This window comes from Mustela putorius, unplaced genomic scaffold, assembly GCF_011764305.1.
Source record: "Mustela putorius furo isolate JIRA1106 unplaced genomic scaffold, ASM1176430v1.1 tig00001130_pilon_pilon_pilon, whole genome shotgun sequence".
In the NCBI taxonomy this organism is placed as follows: domain Eukaryota; kingdom Metazoa; phylum Chordata; class Mammalia; order Carnivora; family Mustelidae; genus Mustela; species Mustela putorius.
Window position 1 is genome coordinate 3,802,166 of NW_025421584.1, and position 18,777 is coordinate 3,820,942.

The window sequence follows — 18,777 nt, forward strand, 5'->3', positions numbered from 1 at the left end:
TTTTGTTTTGTTTTTGTTTTATTTTGGTTTGGTTTTTTGCAGTCACCATTTCGGTGTATAGTAGTAGGAGTATTATACTCATAGTCTTCTACATGGAATCTTTTAATTTTACTTTAAAACACTTCATAAGTTTGTTCACGGATCTATACAGAAATGTCACACAGCTATTACATAGGTAGCTCTGTCAGGTATAATAGCCACTGAAGCCCAGGGAGAGAAGTGATTCGCCCAATCACTTCCTCCAATAACCGAGTCAGGTTAAAGGCCACGTTTATCATGCTGCATACTCTCCTTGCTGTGCTGTACGTAACAGGATAGTCCTCACATCCACTCTCCTGTGACCCCTTTCCTGGTCCCAAATTGCTCCCTTCCAGGAGGAGTGAGTAAGATAGTGGCCTCGGCCAAATGCTCCACGCTTTCTTCAACATTGTACTGACCTTACCGATGGGTAATGTGCCTCTGGGTTTGTGCTCACCCGGTAGCTGGAAGGAGCCACTGTTGTATTTTATGTTAGATTCCAATTTTAACACTGGTCACTAGCACTTGTTGCATCACGCTCTCCATAGGTAGGATGCTGGCATGCTTTTAATCATGTTCTCCTCCTTTAACATCTTTAGAACATAGATCTGTACTTGTTGTGGGTATGTAATTGATTCAGGTCCCCAAATGCAAGCACTCATGTTAGCTTTCATATTAACTTTGTGTTAGAAAGAGTCAATAAAATCATAGCCAGAGCCATATCTCATTAGGGACTGATGTATTTCTCAAGGCAAAACTCACCGGATGCTTGGTGTTGAAACTGTCATTCACTCAAGTCATTGAAAAATGGTCTCACGCAAAAGACTGTAGGACTCTCTGAAGGCAAGGGTAGTATATTCTACTTCCTTTATCATAATGAAAAGACCTGGTTCTCAGGACAAAAAAAATTTAACTCATTATCTGTGTTGCATACATTTAAGATTCTCTGTTAAATGCTTACTCCTCTTGAAAACAGAACCATCTAGTAACATAAGGAAATGCGGTAGGCTATTGGGTAGGCCACCAGCTGCTGCAAAGGAGCTCAGTCTTTGGGAGCAAAAGAGTTGAACAGGTTGCCTCTCCTCCAGTTCACTTGTGTAGTAATTTTGAGATCTGAATTTTAGTTTGAAAATGGAACTAGAAATTCTCCCCTCCTTGCATTTCAGCTAAGACCTTAGCCAACCTTTGACATTTATTCCGTGGGCATGATTAAGGATGAGGCCGACTGTTTTTCTACCTCTTGCTCCTCACCACCAGGCAAATATTAAGTAGCGAAGGCGAGGTCAGCATTAGGAAACTCAACAGACACCAGAAATTCACCAGAAATCAAGACTTTGACCTAATTCACAAACCTGCTCCAGTGAAAGAATCTGCTGAGAGCTAGAAGACTCCTTTCCAGAAGGAGGCTGTCTTCCATGGTGGGAGAAAAATGAATGTTCTAGCAGATTCTTTTGCCTTAGAGATTAAACATACAAGCTGACAATGGCCAGACCATATGTTAAAAATAGGACTATTACCTACTATCTGCAGCGACCAGTCCAGGAAACCAACCCACTGTCCTTCGTAACCAGCTCTGGAGGCCAGCTCTCTAGAAGCCAGACTTAGAAAAAGTCCTATCAGTATTTCTAGAAGACAGTCCAGAAAGCCAAACAAGAACCCTTTTAATGATTGGCCTCAAATAACTAGTGCTGGATCAGCAACTGACAGCATTCCTAATTCTTGTCTCTGCTTCTGCCTAAGGACCAACAGAGCCAGACGTGCACCTGTAACCAATCACATGGGGCGACCCACTTCCAGTCCGTCTGCCTACAGCCTCCCACATCAACAGCCTCCAACCAGGGTATGTCTGACGCTTCCCTTTTGTCCTCCATGTACCTTTCCCACTCTGCTCCCTGACTGAGTCTCAGCCACAGCACAAGAGATGGCAGCTGGCCCCATTCCTATAGCAAACTCGGCATAAACAACCCACGTCAGTTCTCATTTGCTTGCTGTTCATTTATTTCCACATGCCCCAAAGTTTCTTTTCCCATCTTGTTGTCAAGCAGTGAAGTATGGGGCTCTGCAAACACACCAGTCGCCTGTGTTTGAACCCAGGCATGGACGCTTGCCCGTTGTGTGGCCTTTGGTAGGTTAGTTAACCTCTATATGTCAAACTCCTCATTGGAAGTGGAGTGGATCCCTGCATTTGCTTCATAAGGTATGTGAGTTAGATGACTCAGGCCCATTAAAGCAACAAGAACTATCTATCCTAAGTGCTGCTGTGAACCATTTTATCAGCCCCATTACAATTAAATTCCTTGTCCCATTACTCATTTCTTTGACCTGCATCCCCGGGTATAAATCCTGATAAGATGTAAATCCTATCTGGAAGAGGCAGCACTTGAAACTGTTGACATTTATTCACAAATTAACCTGAATTAGTAGATAAGATTTATTAACCTAGGAAGAATCCTGAAATTTGATATCAGCGAGTCTGGAGAAAGGCTTTACGTGTGTGTGTCCTCAGGGGGTGAGGTGACTGGGGACGTCAGTAGGCATCAAATGAACACCAAAGGCACAAGAGCAAGGAGAGGGCACTGAATTTTTTAGGAGGTGGTTGTGGTTGCAGGGGGAGGATGTTTGGGAACAGACACCAGCACTGTGGAATCTGTCCACTTAACGAGGCCCAGATTCTCATGGTGGACACAGTCCTGGTAGCCTCATACGTTTTAATAATTGGGGGAAGTAGATGGACCCTCTTCTCTAAAGGAATCCAGGGCTCCCTGTGCAGATTCTTCTATTTCTGCTCATCAGGAAGTTATCTCAAGAATTTATCATTGGTAACATTCACCAATTTGGACTAAGAATCAGCCTTTCTCCCCCTGCTGTTCTGTGACCTCCTGTTTAGTCATGAATCACTGCGTGGGCAGGCAGGTCTTCTAGAGTTAAAGAATTCAAAAAAAAAAAAAAATCCCTTTTGCTCTATCAAAAGACAACCCCAGCTTAGGTATTTTGCTAGAAAACAGGCAAAGCATGAGATTTCTCTTGATGGCGATTGTGCACAGCCCCCCTAGCAGAAAGTTCCCAAGAGGATGTCAGTTCAAACCTCGGAGCCCAGACCTGTGCGCCGCAGATAAGGAGGCATAGGTGTGAGAAGCCAGGAGCACGCAGCCCTTTGCCGCACATTAAACCGAACCTGTTCCCGTGGTGTTCCGTTTGGGAGTAGATGTATTATGCTGTGTGTGCTGATGTGTCTGCTTCCAGACTCTGCGATGCAACAGCCTGGACTTGATCTTGAAGAATTAAAACTTCACCATGAAGCCCTTCTTCACCTAACTGAGGAAGGTTGCCTCCAGCAAAGAAGTTACAGGGCTCCTCACATCACCTCTGCTGTTCAAAACCAAGACACTGGAGCAACAGGAATTATTACTGCCTCAATCTTTTTTGGAAAGATTTGGAGAGTGTAAGTATTTAAAAAAACAAAAACAAAAACAAACAAACAAAACAAAACAAAACAACAAAAAGCAAAAAACAAAACAAAACCAAAAAACCTAAAAAACAAAACAAAAAACAACAACAAAAAAATCCCCATAAACCCCCAAATAAAACAAAACAAAAAACCCACAAACAAACAAACAGAAAAACCCCAGTGGAGCTGGAGAAGTCCTGTTCCCCCTTTACCTCTGCTGAAATACTCTGTTTCTTAAAATTTGCTAGAACTACACCTGGCAGCTTTCCCTGAGTACCCGAGGGAAAAGAAATAAAAATCGAGGAAAGATTCCCTTATTTAGCCTGGCTTATTTTCTTACTTTCTGCTTCAAGTAGCCAAGTTATTTACTTTGAAAGCTTCTGTAACTGAACATGTATATTTGCTGAGCTATTTCAAATGGGTTCCATTATGCCTCCACCTTTTTCAGTGATGGCCTTTGCACATAGTTCTAATGCCTGGTGGTACAATTTCTAACTGGGAGGTGTTCTCCAGGCGGGCTGAGTAAAAGCAGTAGCACAGTGTAGAAATAAAAATAATCTCTTCAGAGCTTTCCGTGAAGCTCTGGCAGCCAAGATCACGCAGCCCAGTTCAGGGAGCGTGGCCTTCTGGGTGCTGCCCTTGCCATCGGTGTGGTGGGAGGGAACTACCTGTCCCAACTTCCTTTGCTACAGTTGCTTTGCGAGAAATCCTAATGGGTGTGTAAAGTATCACAAAAAGGAAGGGTCCTGGCTTTTCAGAAGCCAGGGTCCCTCTAAAGTTAGCCAAGCAAAGGGTCACCTTCTGCACTGGCCAACCCCATAGAGACCCAGGGCAAGAGTCAAACACTGGTCCCTACTGCTGATCAATGAGGATTATGCTAAATCCTCTGATATAGATTATCTCTTGGTATTTAAAAAAACAGAATAGGTATTGTTACTTTTTTTTTTTTAAAAGACATGGAGCACTGGGTGTTACACGCAAACAATGAATCATGGAACATCACATAAAAAACTAATGGTATACTGTATGGTGACTAACATAACACAATTTAAAAAAAGATTTTTGCTTATTTGAGAGAGAGATTGAGTGTAAACAGAGGGAAGAGGGAGAGGAAGAGGGAGATGTAGGCTCTCCTCTGAGCAGAGAGGCCGATGCGGGGCTCCATCCCAGGACCCTGGGATCATGACCTGAGCCGAAGGCAGAGGTTTTAACCCACTGAGCCACCCAGGCACCCCTCAGATCACTACTCAACTACTTCATCAATGGGTTTAGGGCCAACTCCCAGAAATCTGGAATGTGGAACGGTACTGATATTTTTAAAGCATCTGGATGACTCTTAGGAATCAGTGGTAATCAGACTACTGAGAAACACTGAACTATGTTACCATTCTCTGTCCTGCTGCTCTTTTTTATAGACATTTGTATTCTACTTGTTTCTTAAAAGAATTTGGGGAAGATTTAAAGAAAGGATGTCAACCAAACAAAAAGGTTAAAATATACTAGGGAACATCAGAACTCATAAGGAGACCAAAAGACCACGAAAAAAAAAAATGCTTTCTTCTAGTTAATAGGAGAGGGAGCAGTGGTATTTGTTCAGCATGATGAATCTCTTTTGCCTGATATTTCTTTTTCCTTCAGTAATTCCTATATGCTTAGCACACATGGCTGTTTTGAGGTCATTCGATCTCAGATACCAAGTTGTCACTCATCTCTCTTCTCTTCTGTAGAATGTTCTGCACTGGGCATTTGCTCCCTGACTATATTATGACTAGGCTGGGCTTTCTGTGAGACACACGAGGTTGGCCCTGGTGGTAGATGATGGATGAAAGCTAGGAGGGCAGATAGAGAGATGTAGGGGTTTAACCACAGACATGAGGCACCAGGCGCGGCATGCAACAGAAGCAGGAGGGACTGGTGTACACGTGCGTGCTCCTGTCTCTCCTCGCCCCTCCAGACTCCTGCTTCTCCAACCTTCTCCATCTCCCTCTGTGCCCAGGAGGTTGAGCTCTGGGGGCTCTGGGGGCTCTGGGGACGGTGTCATCTGAATTCTCTTCACATTGGCTTCCAGTTGGCATCAGCCAATGGGGAATAAGGGCAGGAAAACAGAGGCAGGGGGAAGGGGTCTGTATATTCTGCTGGTCTCCCTACTGGGCAAAGGCGGGGCTGGCAGTGGTGCTCCTCTGCTGAAGGCCACACACGCTGTCAGCTAACCCTCTCCTACAGTAACAGCTGACCCTTGAACAATGTGGAGTAAGGAGTACCCACCCTCTGCTCAGTTGAAAATCCATGTATATTTCTGATTCCTCCAAAACCTAACCATTAACAGCCTACTGTTGACCAGAAATCCCAATGATAAAACAGTCGATTAACACATATTTTGCATGGCGTATGCATTCTATACTGTATTCTTGTATTCTTACAATAAAGGAAGCTAGAGAAAAGAAAATATTATTAAGGAAATCATCTGGAAGAGAAAATAGATTTACAATACTGTGTTTATATAGGAAAAAAACTGTATATAAGTGGATGTGTGTAGTTCAAAGCCACGGCACTCAAGGGTCAGCTGGTCTCTTGGTGACTCCTCTCTCCTTAACCCTTCATGCCGACCGGTCATAATGGATCCTGCACTGCCCTTAGGGCTTGTACAGGTTCTGCTTTGCCTCTCTGGCCATAACCCTCTTTATGCCATGAACAGTCCTTGGGGATAAGGCACCATGTCAATTGAAGGACATGTTCTGCCCCCTTCTAAGTCAGGTTCCAAACACCAGAGACACAAAACTCTCTCTACAAATGGCTCCAAGCCCAGCTGCAGGTTCTACCAGGACTTTTTCTGGGCTACTCATGCACCTGTAGTATTTTCAGCCACAGGCTCTAGGGGTGGTTAAGGCTCGGTTGCTTGTGGGGGAGAGTGAACTGAGTTGGGACATGTGGGCTGGGCTTTCCAGGCTCATGCATGTGAGACCCCTTCTTGGGACAGTACAGAGCCAAAGGGGGGAAAAGTGAGGGTACAGGTTGACGGCTCGTCTTCCACCACAAATTCCCAGCAGAACATCAAGGAGTCCCAGAATTGTTCATTCAAGCCAGCTCCCAGGCCATCAGAAAATGACATTTGGTTAGGTAAGTAGACAAGATGCATTTTATTTCACAGTTTTCTTACTTTATAGCTTAAATTTAGGACCTATGGGAGGGAGGTGTCCATTTGTGCTCTTGCCCTGGCCTCATGCTGTTCGGGACAAGCCTCCTAACTCCCACTGCTGCCAGCCCTGGGCTTCCCCACGTGCCTTGGTAGTTTCCCTTCATGCTGCCCCACATTTTGGAATGTTCCTGTACTGGTTTTAAAGCCACTGACTCTCAGCTTCAAAACTCACCCCGCCCTGTCCATACCTTTCTTCGTGATCCACGAGCTGGTCTACACCTCTGCCAGGCCAACTCGTTCTTTTTTAGGTTCTTTGTGCTAGAGGGAGACTGCGAGCCTGGAGGAAGAAGGGGTTTCTATCCCTTGTTTGCTTCTTGCTTTGCCCCTCTGGCCATCACCCTTTTTATGCCATGAAGAGTCCTTGGGGACAAGACGCCATGTCTGTCCAAAACAAGGACATCTCAGGTCTTACAGCAGCTTCACCTTACACGCTGGTGGTGGTATTTTATTCCACAGCAACGGCAAACTGAATGCCCTTGGTCTAATTTGCTCTTTGTTCTTCCAAAATTGAAGAACCAGCCCCATCATGCCCCTTAAAAACCATCAGCGCCCACCAGTGGAACCCTTTCCTCTCAAGTTTGGTTCCCATCCCTTCTCGCATCTTTAACAATTCCAGTTGCTGCCTGTAATTTCTCTAGGTCAATCTCATGCACCATCTGAGTTTTTAGTGTTCTCTTTTTGCCCTTTCAGGTACCCAGTAGACATATCCTTAGATTAAATTCTCTGTGTTAAAATAACTGGTGCAATTTCTGTCTCTGATGGCATCCGCCATCCGCCATCAGACTCTTGTGAATGGCCCTTCTTGATGGAGCTGTGCGTTACCTGCTGGGACCCTGAATGATCCTCGCAGCCAAGAGTTACAAACCCAGAATCCTATTCTGGAGTCACAGTTAGGTCAAATGATGAGTGTGGCCATCCACAAAACTGACTTGATACTTAATCAGTGGCTTGGGTTTCCTTAAATTCTCCTCAGTGAGGAACGCTTCACTTAGAACATACGCTTGCAGAGCAGATGCTATTGCAAAATAGACCACAAGCATTAGGAAGTATTTATGTGAGCAATTTTTTTCATGGCGCTTTCAAACCCTGTATGTGGAAAGCACATAAAGCATCATTCATACAAATCACTCTAGTAAGACTCCGAAACTTTCTTGTCACCCTACCCCTCTCCAGGCAAAATGCCTTGTTATCTCAAATTCCAACACAATCCCGTTATAACATGATTACTTACTATGTTGAGTTGCTTATGTGGTGGGTGTGGTGTAAAGCACAGAAGTAAGGCTCAGTATTATGTGCTGGCTTGACATTTGGTACAATCAAAAGGGCCTTGAATGGCTGAACCACAGATTTCCCTCCCCATTTGGCTCCTGTGAAGTAAGGGCCTCTACATAAACAGTCCTCCTTACTAAAGGGACTGGGTACCATTCCTGTTTACCCCTGAGTAGTGTGCCTCAGCTCCCTGTAGGCTTACAGATTTATTCAAACACATCAATCACATCCTCCTGTGGGAAGCAGGGGCCCCTCACCCTTTTGCTACTACAAGGCCTACCTCCCAGAGACCCTGGTTCCATTCCATTCCCAAATGTACCACCCTGTGGCCCTGAGTGGCATGCAGTGCCATCCTCCTTTGTGCTGTGTCTATGTAGTTAATAACCACAGTTGATTTCAGCCACCTAGTATTCATGTCCTGGGTTCAAAAGCCACCATCATCACTCTGGGGTAGGCGCCCTTCCTTCACCAATGAAATGAATGGGAGGTATTTAAAAAGTAGGCAAAACAGATCTCCCCAAATATATACCGGGGTTGATATAATGGGATTTGGTTCATAGAAAATAATTTTTTTTTCTTTCCTGCAAAATTTTCTCTCTTTCTCCTTTTAAAGATTTTATTAATTTACTTGAAAGCAAGAGAGAGCACAAGTGGGTGGAGAGGCAGACAGAGAGGGAGAAGCAGACTCCCTGTTCAGCAGGGAGCCTGATCCCAGGACCCAGAGATCATGAACTGAGCTGAAGGCAAATGTTTAACTGGCTGAGTCACCCAGGAGCTCTTCCTGCGAACTTTTCTTAGTAAGGAGTTCTATACTATTATACTGATTAGTTTCTTATCTGTGTATACAGACCCAGATTCATTTTAACATTGCACTGGTTAAGAAAATTCTAAAAGATTTCTTTAAGTGTCAACTATTCTACATTATGCCTAATTCTACTCAGGGAAAGAATTAAGTTGCCCCCTTTCAAAGTTCATCAATTCTTTTAGACCATAATGATGTATCAGGATGACCTCTTGATTTCTAGGAAATCCCTCAGTGGCCTGAAGTTAACCATTTCTTAAAAACGAACACACATTCTTTACTTCTCAAAGGTAGGATTTTACTTCCCATCTGGAAAGAACAAGGGATAAGTGAGGGAAGACAAATCAAATTGGAGATTGGGTCCATATTTTCATAGTGAACCCTTACAAGATCTATCTGTATTTCTCTTTACCCTTCTCCCTCTGGTTCAGATTTTAAAAAGTCCCTTTTCCAAGGTTAACCTAACTTTGTGTCCATCACCTTGTTTCCTCCTTGGGCTCATTGGAAACCCCACTTGATGGATTTCTCTTTCTTTCTGAGCTCTCTGCCCCATCAACAAACATACTCTGGTCTCCCAACTTTAAAAGAAGTTCTTTGGATTGCCTCGAGTCACTGTGCTATTTTTCACCTCTCCTTTTACCCTACACTTCTTAAAAATGTGTCTGTATTTAGTGCCTGCCTTTCCTTACTACGCTTACTCCTAACCTCTTGCCTTTTATTTTTCCATCCCTGATCTTTTTTGAACGACTGTGAAGCATCTGATCTTGTGGTCTACTTTCTCCCACTCAAACACTCTGTGAAATGGAAGTTGGTTTTCGTCGTTGTCTTCCTATTTTCAGCTGATCCTTCCTTGGTATCTTTAATTACCACTAATCTCTCAATTTTCCAAGCATATCCTTAGAGTTAATCTTTCTTCTTTCTGCTCTTTCTGGCTCTAGCTCTCTCCTGAACCCTGATACCCCACTTCCTGCTATTCATCTTTTCCTGGATGGTCCACCAGCATCTCAGAGTCAACATACCAAGACATTAACTACATATTTATTTCCTCAAAGAGATCTCCTTGTCTGGGCATGGTGTTTATCTCATTACCTCTGGTTCAATTTCTCCCTCATTTGTGAATCCTACCTCTCAGAGTGGTTAAGCCATTTACCAAGGTCACACAGTTAGGCAGTTCTGATACAACAGTCATGTCAGAGTATATCTGATTCTACTACACTGTGTTCTTTCCTTTATTAGCCACTCTGAGATGGAGAGGAATAAGACCTAGCTTCAGCTCTTGAAGGACTTATAACAAAGTTCAGGAGTAGTATTCGGAAAAAAATTAATGACCCTTAGTAGGTTCTTAAAAATTGTTAGTGTACTTTTCTACCTCCCTATAATAATCAGTAAAGGTTTGTATCATGATTATAAAAAAAAATGTTCTGGTTCTTCCAAAATTTATATGGTCTGAATATTGAACAGTAGCCCCTTCCCACTGGCCCTTCAAATAGTTTTTATTAAAAGACAAAATAGGTCTGTTTGATCAACATTAACCGTTAAAATAATAAATGACAACCTAAAGTCAAAACACGTCCCGATGTTTAAGCCTGTACTGTAAATCATACTCTCCACATTCAAATGTACTCTCTCTAATTAATTTCAGGTGTTTAAAGCTATATTATGGTAAGTTGTCATGGTTTCGAACAAGTAAAGATAATTTAGCCATCTGCACTATTTCTTCTCAGTTACAAACCCAGCATTCTGAAATAAGATGGATTTAAATCTGCAGAGACAGCATTCAGAGAAAGAACAAAGCCAGAAATGCTAAGTTCATGAAAATTCCCATCAGCCCAAATCTCCCGCCAATATTTGGAGGGTGTCTGATTGAGCATGGCTGCTCTACACTTATGCTGTATTTTGAGTGATTTCTTTCTTCAAGAAAATGATATCTCCATTTAATTTTTTCCCCTCTTGTATCATTGCAACATCTAATCTCCCGATGATATACCAAGGTAGCTCAGAAAGATCCCAGATCTCTAGTGAGCAAACGATTTTTTTTTCACAATAGAAATACGTGATACCTAAAGGAGATTTAAAATTCACTAATAGGCAAGGACCTACATTTAACAAGTGATACCTAAGACTAACTTCACGTTGATTGTATCCTATTTAGAGATCAGGACTGCAACACACAGAACAATGCTGCAATATTAACTTGTGTTATTTAATTTGTGCTGCTTACAATATTAAGTTGTGTAATCACAGAAACCTTTGTCACAGCAGAGTACGCCTCTCTCCCTTAACTTGTGACTTTCATTTAAACTATGAGGATTCCCACTGTGCAAATAAAAGCGCTGTTTTGGTAACAGCTTGTGGAGAGAACTCCATGTTTCCCCAGAATGTACTTGAAGAAGATTAATGAGTCCTACATACATGCCAAGTCAATCTGTTCTTCCCTGTCAATCATCATCCCAAGAACAAGCTTCTTTATCTCTGTCTATATGTTTTCAAACAGATGTATAGCTTAAATTTTAATTAAATCATGGAGAAAATGACTACTAAAGACTTTCCAAATGCATGGCCAAGGAGTTTTACAGTAGAATCGACTGGACTTTATTGAGAAGATCTATCTACTCTGGCAGTTCTCAACCAAGCACTGGCAGTAAGACTTGAAGAGACGTTGCCTATCATTGGAAGCAGTTGAATAACATTTACTGTACTACTTATTCAAATACTTAGGACTTAAAATATTGCATTCTTTCTTCTTTCTTATCCATCTTCATCTAAGGATCTCCAACCACTCAGTCAACTCCCCACTAGCGTGCTTTCCTCATAGAGTAATGGCTACATCTACAGACTGCAATACCATGAGAAGGATTGGAGCACCATGCTGAGAGCCTCCTGAGAACACCAGCTCTTCCTGGCTGACCACAGGACGAAAGGGTGCTATCACAATAGTTGATGAAAATCATGTTCTCTCTACAAGTGGTGAATTTCCTATGAAACAATGTCAACACTTGATCTTAGCCAAAAGGCTGAGAAGTGATCAGTTAAACAATGCTAAAAGGAAAATTGCAGTTGATTCATTCTGATTCAAAATTATTTAAAAAAGGATATGAGAAGAGAAATTGAGCACTGGAGACTTAAACAGTAGGCTTCTCCTGCAGAATTCACGGGTAATCACATCTCAGCCCTAAGTGAAGATTGTACTGCCTCGTTCCCCATGGACCAGGCAAAGCAGGCTCCATGTGAAAGATTGAGCAGTGGCTGATGTCTAAATCCAGAACTGCCTAAAGAGGTGCCAGAAAGAATGATTCAGAAGAAGACCTGAGGTCAGGATCTTGGGCATGTGGTCAGGTATCAGAGCCTGGAAAACAGTATTTTCCTGTCACAGGACTGTTTGCGTTGGTTGTTTCATCATCCTAAAGACACTACAAGACTTTGGTCATTATACTACTTCATTTTAAAGAGAGATTCTTAAACATGGCATCCACCAAAAGCATATAGGATGTTAAATGCAGTTTCCTGGAACTTAACCCAGTAGCTACGTGGAGTGAAGTCAAGGAATCTGTATCTTAAAAAGTGTCCCCAGTGGATTCTGATGTATGTGGGGCTCACAGACTACTTTGAGAGACCTTGAGAAACTGTGGCTTTAAGGAATACCAGTTTAGACTGAGGTAATGTATGATTGTAGGTGAATGCCAAGTTAAATGCATTTCTATTTTTTTTTAAAGATTTATTTATTTTAGAGAGAGAGTGTGCATGTGTGCATACACATGAGCCGGGGGAAGGGCAGGAGGCAAGAAAGAGGGGTAGGGAGTAGGAAGAGGGACAAGCAGACCCTGCACTGAGCACAGAGCCCAAAACAGGTCTCAGTCTCATGATGAAGCCTAATGCAGGGCTTGATCTCAGGACCTTGATCACAACATGACCTGAAACCCTTAACCAACCGTGCTACCCAGGTGCCCCTCAAATGCATTTCTTTAGAAGATGTGGGTAGCTTGTCTTTGAAAGGTCTGGTATTGAATTAGCCATTCATTTCTCGCTTACAGATACTGTACAGGGTAAAAGCACAAAGAGACACAACCATGATTTTCTGTGCTAATATCAGCAGAAAACTACCACTTGACCATCATCTTAATTAGCTATTTTGTATTATAAATACCATGAGCAATCATCAGCAGCAGGTGTAGGTCCACCCTCTAGTTTACTCCTATGTAATTTGAAGACACAACATTAAAGAGACAATTCTATTCTGTATATGGGAGAAAAGAACAGTACATTTCGACCCTGAAAATAGTTTTTAATAAGAATTAGTGAATAGCACGCTGTATTTATTCACTGCTTCAGAAACCTTTCTTTATTCAATACACCCAGCCCATCTCTGCACTCACTGTTTTCAAACAGCTTTGTAGGTAGTCATGTATCAATATACAATAGTCGTATAGCAGCTGAGAAGGGCGTCCACTCTCTCTGCCCTAACCTTCCCTGCATTCTCAATCTGAAGGGTGGATAGGGCTCCTAGACCCCCAGAGAAACAGTTTTCCCTGGACTGTAGGTGTGTGTTTGTGCATGGGTGTTGGAGGAGGATGCCACATAGGAAAAAGAAGTAAATATCCTTTTGCTCTCCCATTAAGACAGCAGAGCTCTAGAAATTCTTCAGTTCTTACAAGTCTTGGACAGTTTCTTGGAAATGTGGGTTCTCCCTTGATTTCATTCGGCACTGATGAGGAAGACCTTGGGATAGAGTGCCTCCGTTGTCCTTGCAAGGGGTTCTTTAGTCTTCTGACTGAGTCAGGGGTAGATTTCATTTACTTTAACTGTCCACTGAGGAACCAGATAGGAGGGTGTCTGGAGGACACACTCATAAATGTAAGTGGTCTCTAAAATATGGCTAGCGAATACTTGACTAATTTTTAACACTGCTGTGCAAAAAGAGCAGGACAGCTGTTTAATATTTTATGAAGCAAGCTCTGATGTGGAAGGCTGACAGAATTTCCACTCACCAGCAAGAACACACCAGCCCTACTGCACATGCCACCTCTGAATGTGACAGGGCAGAAATAAACAGCACTACTAAATATCATTCAGCCTAGCATTAGACTCTGTCCAGGAGGGTGAGATGGACTGGATTTGCTATAATGCTAATTTACATTGCTTTTAATGAACATACATGTTCAGCTCATAGACGAAGAAGTGCTATTGTACACCTAGCTTCTTTCTACCCCACACTGGCTGATGAGACATTCTCCAGACATTTGTAATTATGGGCAATTTGTAATAATAATAATAGCTGCTTTTTATTAGATGCAATAAAAAATCAATTCTACATTCAATTACCATTCTTGGCTGTGCTATGATAGATAGTCCTAGGTAAATACTAGTGTCAAAATAAGATTAATAATAATGACAATAATAGAGTTTTAAAGGACAAAATCCCCCTTTTAAGATCAAAATATACCCCTTTCTTTAAGTCCCTCCCATACCGAGTCATGAATGAATGATCTGCATTCTTGTTTCACTTGTTTGATGATAAAGGATCTTAAACCAGTATTGCCACATGTAATAGCACAAATCTTTTCAAGAATGTGACACCATAGCAATTCTCACCACTCATTAAATAAAGGGAATGGATTGAGAGTACAGGCTAAGCATCAATTCAGCATGGACACTGGCCAACATTGTAGACGGACCCCTGCTGGAGGTATATAGATAGGATTTCTCATCCAGAAAGTCATTAATTTAGATGGGGTAGATTAGCATATTCATTTCTGAGGTTCAAGAGTCAGGTTTTTAAGCTTGAGACTTCCCTCTTGTTATGTAGATTTGTTTATTTCACAGGAACCCTCCCATATTAATATTAAATGTCAATGTCAACTAGCTGCCCACCTGATAGGGAGGAAGGCCAAAGGAGTCTGCTGTCCCTAATCACCTTTCTAACCTGCCTTCTTTTTGCATCCAGGCAATCTTTGTCTTTTGCTCTTTATGTCTTCCACCTTAGTATCATCTCCCAGAGAGTTTGGTGAATTCACTTACCCCTTCCTGGTGCATTGCTTTGTGACCAAAACAAAAGAAAACAAAAAGGAATGTATCACAAGCTGTGTAAATTCAAGCACCTATGAGCTGAAATAAAAGCCAGTGACGTGGTTCTGGTTAGCAATACTGCATGGTGAGCTAGAGCTGCGAAGGTCTGGGCTCTAATGGGAGACCCTCCAGTAGTTGCGTGATCTTGGGTAAGTCCTTTAACTTCCCTGGGGACTGAATGAGACAATGTATGGGGAAGTCCTGTCAACACTGAATGAAGTTCCATGTACATGTCACAGAGTAATTACTGGCTCTTCTGAAATGAGCTTTGCTTGAGTGAGGATTATAGAGTCAGATCAAAGAAATGTGACCACTTAGGATTCTTCAGTGTGATTCCTTCATAATACTTTGGCCCTGTCCATGCACTTACTCCTGAGGGCATCAAAATCCCAGAACAGCTATGGAAGTAACAGCGCTGTTCTTCTTATAAAGAATTACTGTCTACCATTGGATGCAATAATTGTTTCCTCAATTGCTGAGATTTCCTTGGACATTAGCCATAATACCCTCTGGGGTATTATGTAAGAAGTTAGAGACTTCTTGTAAGAAGTTAGAGACTCACAAAAGAAAGATAAGCACCATCTAGAAGAACTCAAGTATAGGAGTTACCTAAGAAGAGTCAAATAAACTCCATGTACTCTATGGTATATATTATCTTTAAAAGGGGCATCATGCATTAATACATTATTCTGCCCTGTGGTTTGGTTAATTAAGAATAGTCCAGATTCACAGCTTCACACATTTATCATTGGAGTGTGACATCACTGAGTACTGCAGTGTTGGGAGACGGTCAGCCCAACATTAACCAACTTGGTCTCCTTTTATGTAAGTGCGTGTGCAAAGAAACACATCTGGATCTTTTTCTGCTTGTAATGAAACCATAACATTTTGCTTAAATAGGTCAAAATAAAGTGCTACAGATGATTTATAAACTGTGGTACAAGTTTAATATATCCTGTCTGATGCTAGTCTAGAATATGCTTCTTTGCTCAGATGACCACAAGTCCAGCTCCTCAGTGCTTGTCTAGCCGTGATTTCCAGAAAGAGTGGCAGGACCAACCCTATCTGTAAAGAAACCATCCAATTGAGATTGAGATGGATCCATCCAATTGAGATGGATCCATCCATCCATCTCATTATATAGAAAATGAAAGCTTGTCTTCCATATGACATCTGTGTAATAATTGAAGATAATTCATTTATTTATCCAGCAAACATTTATTGAGTAAAAGAATAGGAAGTGGCAAAGTACAGGGTTGGTGGGGGATGAGCTCCAAGTTGATCTGTGGAATCTGAGATGTCTGAGGGCCATCTGGATGGAAATATCCAGCAAGCAGTTGAATAGATATGTTTGAACCTAAGGTCTGGTTTAGGAGCCATCAGCATCTGCTGCATATGAAGTCACTCTGAAATTAAATGAGGTGGCAAATAATGATGGTAGAGGGAACTCTATCAAATAGCAACAATTGGGGGCGCCCGGGTGGGTCAGTGGGTTAAGCCTCTGCCTTTGGCTCAGGTCATGATCTCAGGGTCCTGGGATTGAGTCCCGCATCAGGCTCTCTGCTCAGCGGGGAGCCTGCTTCCCTCTCTCTCTCTCTCTACCTGCCTCACTGCCTACTTGTGATCTCTCTCCGTCAAATAAATAAAATCTTGAAAAAAAAACCCAGCAACAATTAAAGGTGTACAGAAGTAACTTACTAAGAAGTCATCAGACAGGTAAGACCGTCCTATTTGCTCCTTTGTAACATGACTGTGATGTTTCTCCATAAAACATTATCTGAAGTTTTGATTCCAGACAATGTATCTTGAGGGAAACCTTTATGCACCGAATTACAGTTGTTTTTTACTAGAGTACTGTTTACATGTGACAGCTTATTATTTTTGATTCTATACTGTTTCTGCAGTGATAGTTGGAAGAGAAAAGGGTATATACTTGGCTAATAAACAGATTTTTACCTAGTAAGTCCAGTAGACAATTCTTTAAAAGGTTAATTTTTTTTTTTTTTTAAAGAAACTGAGGAACTTAGAAATGTGGCCCCATTTAAGAACCCTCTATTGTTAGGTCTAGAATGATGATTTTCATCAGAAACGTATACATATATTGACACATACATACAAAGACTTAACATTCACTGTGCACATGACATATTTGTAGGCCTCTAAGCACTAAATAAGCAGTAGATGCTGACCCTTTCCTCACAAAATCCACAACCCATTCTTCTAAACAAAACTGAAGTTTCATTCCAAGTTTCAACACTACTTTGGTAATTTATTAGCTCAAAAGGATGTCCTCACATCCTCAAACAATGTGCGGCATCATCATCATCTGAATCCTGCTCTAACAGAAAAATGGATGACAGGGCTGTAAATCTCTTTAAAAAGCCAAGTCGCCATTTCTGGAAGTATCAGTGAGAGGAATTCTATCACTTCCATCACTTCTGTTTCCTAAATCACCATTTCTGAAAGCAGACTCTCCTCTGATGCAACTTATAATTAAGGTCATGGATTCCCTTTGGTGTGATGGGCAGTTTCATGGGGTAACAGTATAAAAATGGCCATGGACTCCTATCTCAACCCCACGTAATAATGATTGAACATCTATTTAAGGGTTTGTCCATCTTGTGTTAATACTAAGCAGGAAGTTCCTTTGGCCTTAAGATCTCTGAATCTCCTCGATTATTCTTATTTTAGACTTGTGTATACACATACAGAAGGAAAAGCACACTTACATGTACACACACACCCAGAACTAATATACTGTTTCAAACTTCTATCATGAACTTTGCCCTCTGAAACTTGTTTGGCTCAAGTGTAAAATACCTCTTGAGGGTATTTTACACTTGAGGGTTCCCATATGCTTCGCCATTCCAGTTCTTTCTTCTTCCTTTGATTTTATTTTGATCTTTCCACATTTCTTATTATTTTAATTACCAACTGTCTATAGAAGACCCCCTTCATTAAAAGACTTTCCTGCCAAATAGGAACATATGGATTACAAATCTCTCTGTATGATTTCTTTTTGTTCAAAATTTAAACCAACTATGCCTTAATCATTAATGCATGTAGTTTATCTATAGGATTTTGGCATCACAGAATTTTGCTGGCTGAAGAGTTTGGAACGGAAGCTGGATGGCGCCATTCACAGGTGTAAGATGCTCTTATTTTGTGAGACCAACCAGACTGAAGTATGAAGTCTTTCATTTACTGAATGAAAATTGTGGGTGATTCCTGGGCTACAGGGTTGGAGGTGCTGACCCCACTCTCCCACAGCCCTACTCTGGAGCTTGCTCCTACACCACCAGCCCTGGGAGGATAGGGACTGTACTATGTGACTTTTTATTGGTGCATCCCCAGTGCTAATTATAAAGAACTATGTCAATGAACATTTGTAAGTGAATGAACGCTGAATGGAGGTTGAGCGGATGCCTTGATGTTCCTAGCTCAGCGGCAAGGATGAACTTCTTATTTTGACTCCAGGAAATGGAAGCTGCGGTGGTAAAGACTAAGGAGGTCTCCAGGCGAGTTTTTCCACCAAGTTAACAAGGTTTCACTAGCTCCCCAGCAACAACGTTAAGTGTACATAGCACTATAGTATGATGCTGATCAATAAAGGTTGAAGGACAATGGACCTAAGTGTCCATCTTCAGACTAACCAACTCTTAGAAATGGTTTCAATGCATGTAACTAAAGTGCCTAAAATGGTCCCGATATTCTTTGAAAGATATATGTATAGTCAAGCCTCCAAGTGTTACTGAAGAATGTTGTAACCTAATAAATTGCATTACAACTTAATGGGTTGAAAGAACTTCACGGTGCATAGAAAAAGGGAAATTTGACAACAGGAATATGTCAGTGCTTATCTGTCAGGTCACTGCTGTCTACCAGCAGCTCCCTGCCTCATCTCCCAGAGGCCGACTTATGGGCTCTCCCCCAGGAGGCACCACTGTACACAAGACTCTAGGATCAACCCTTCCTCTCAGC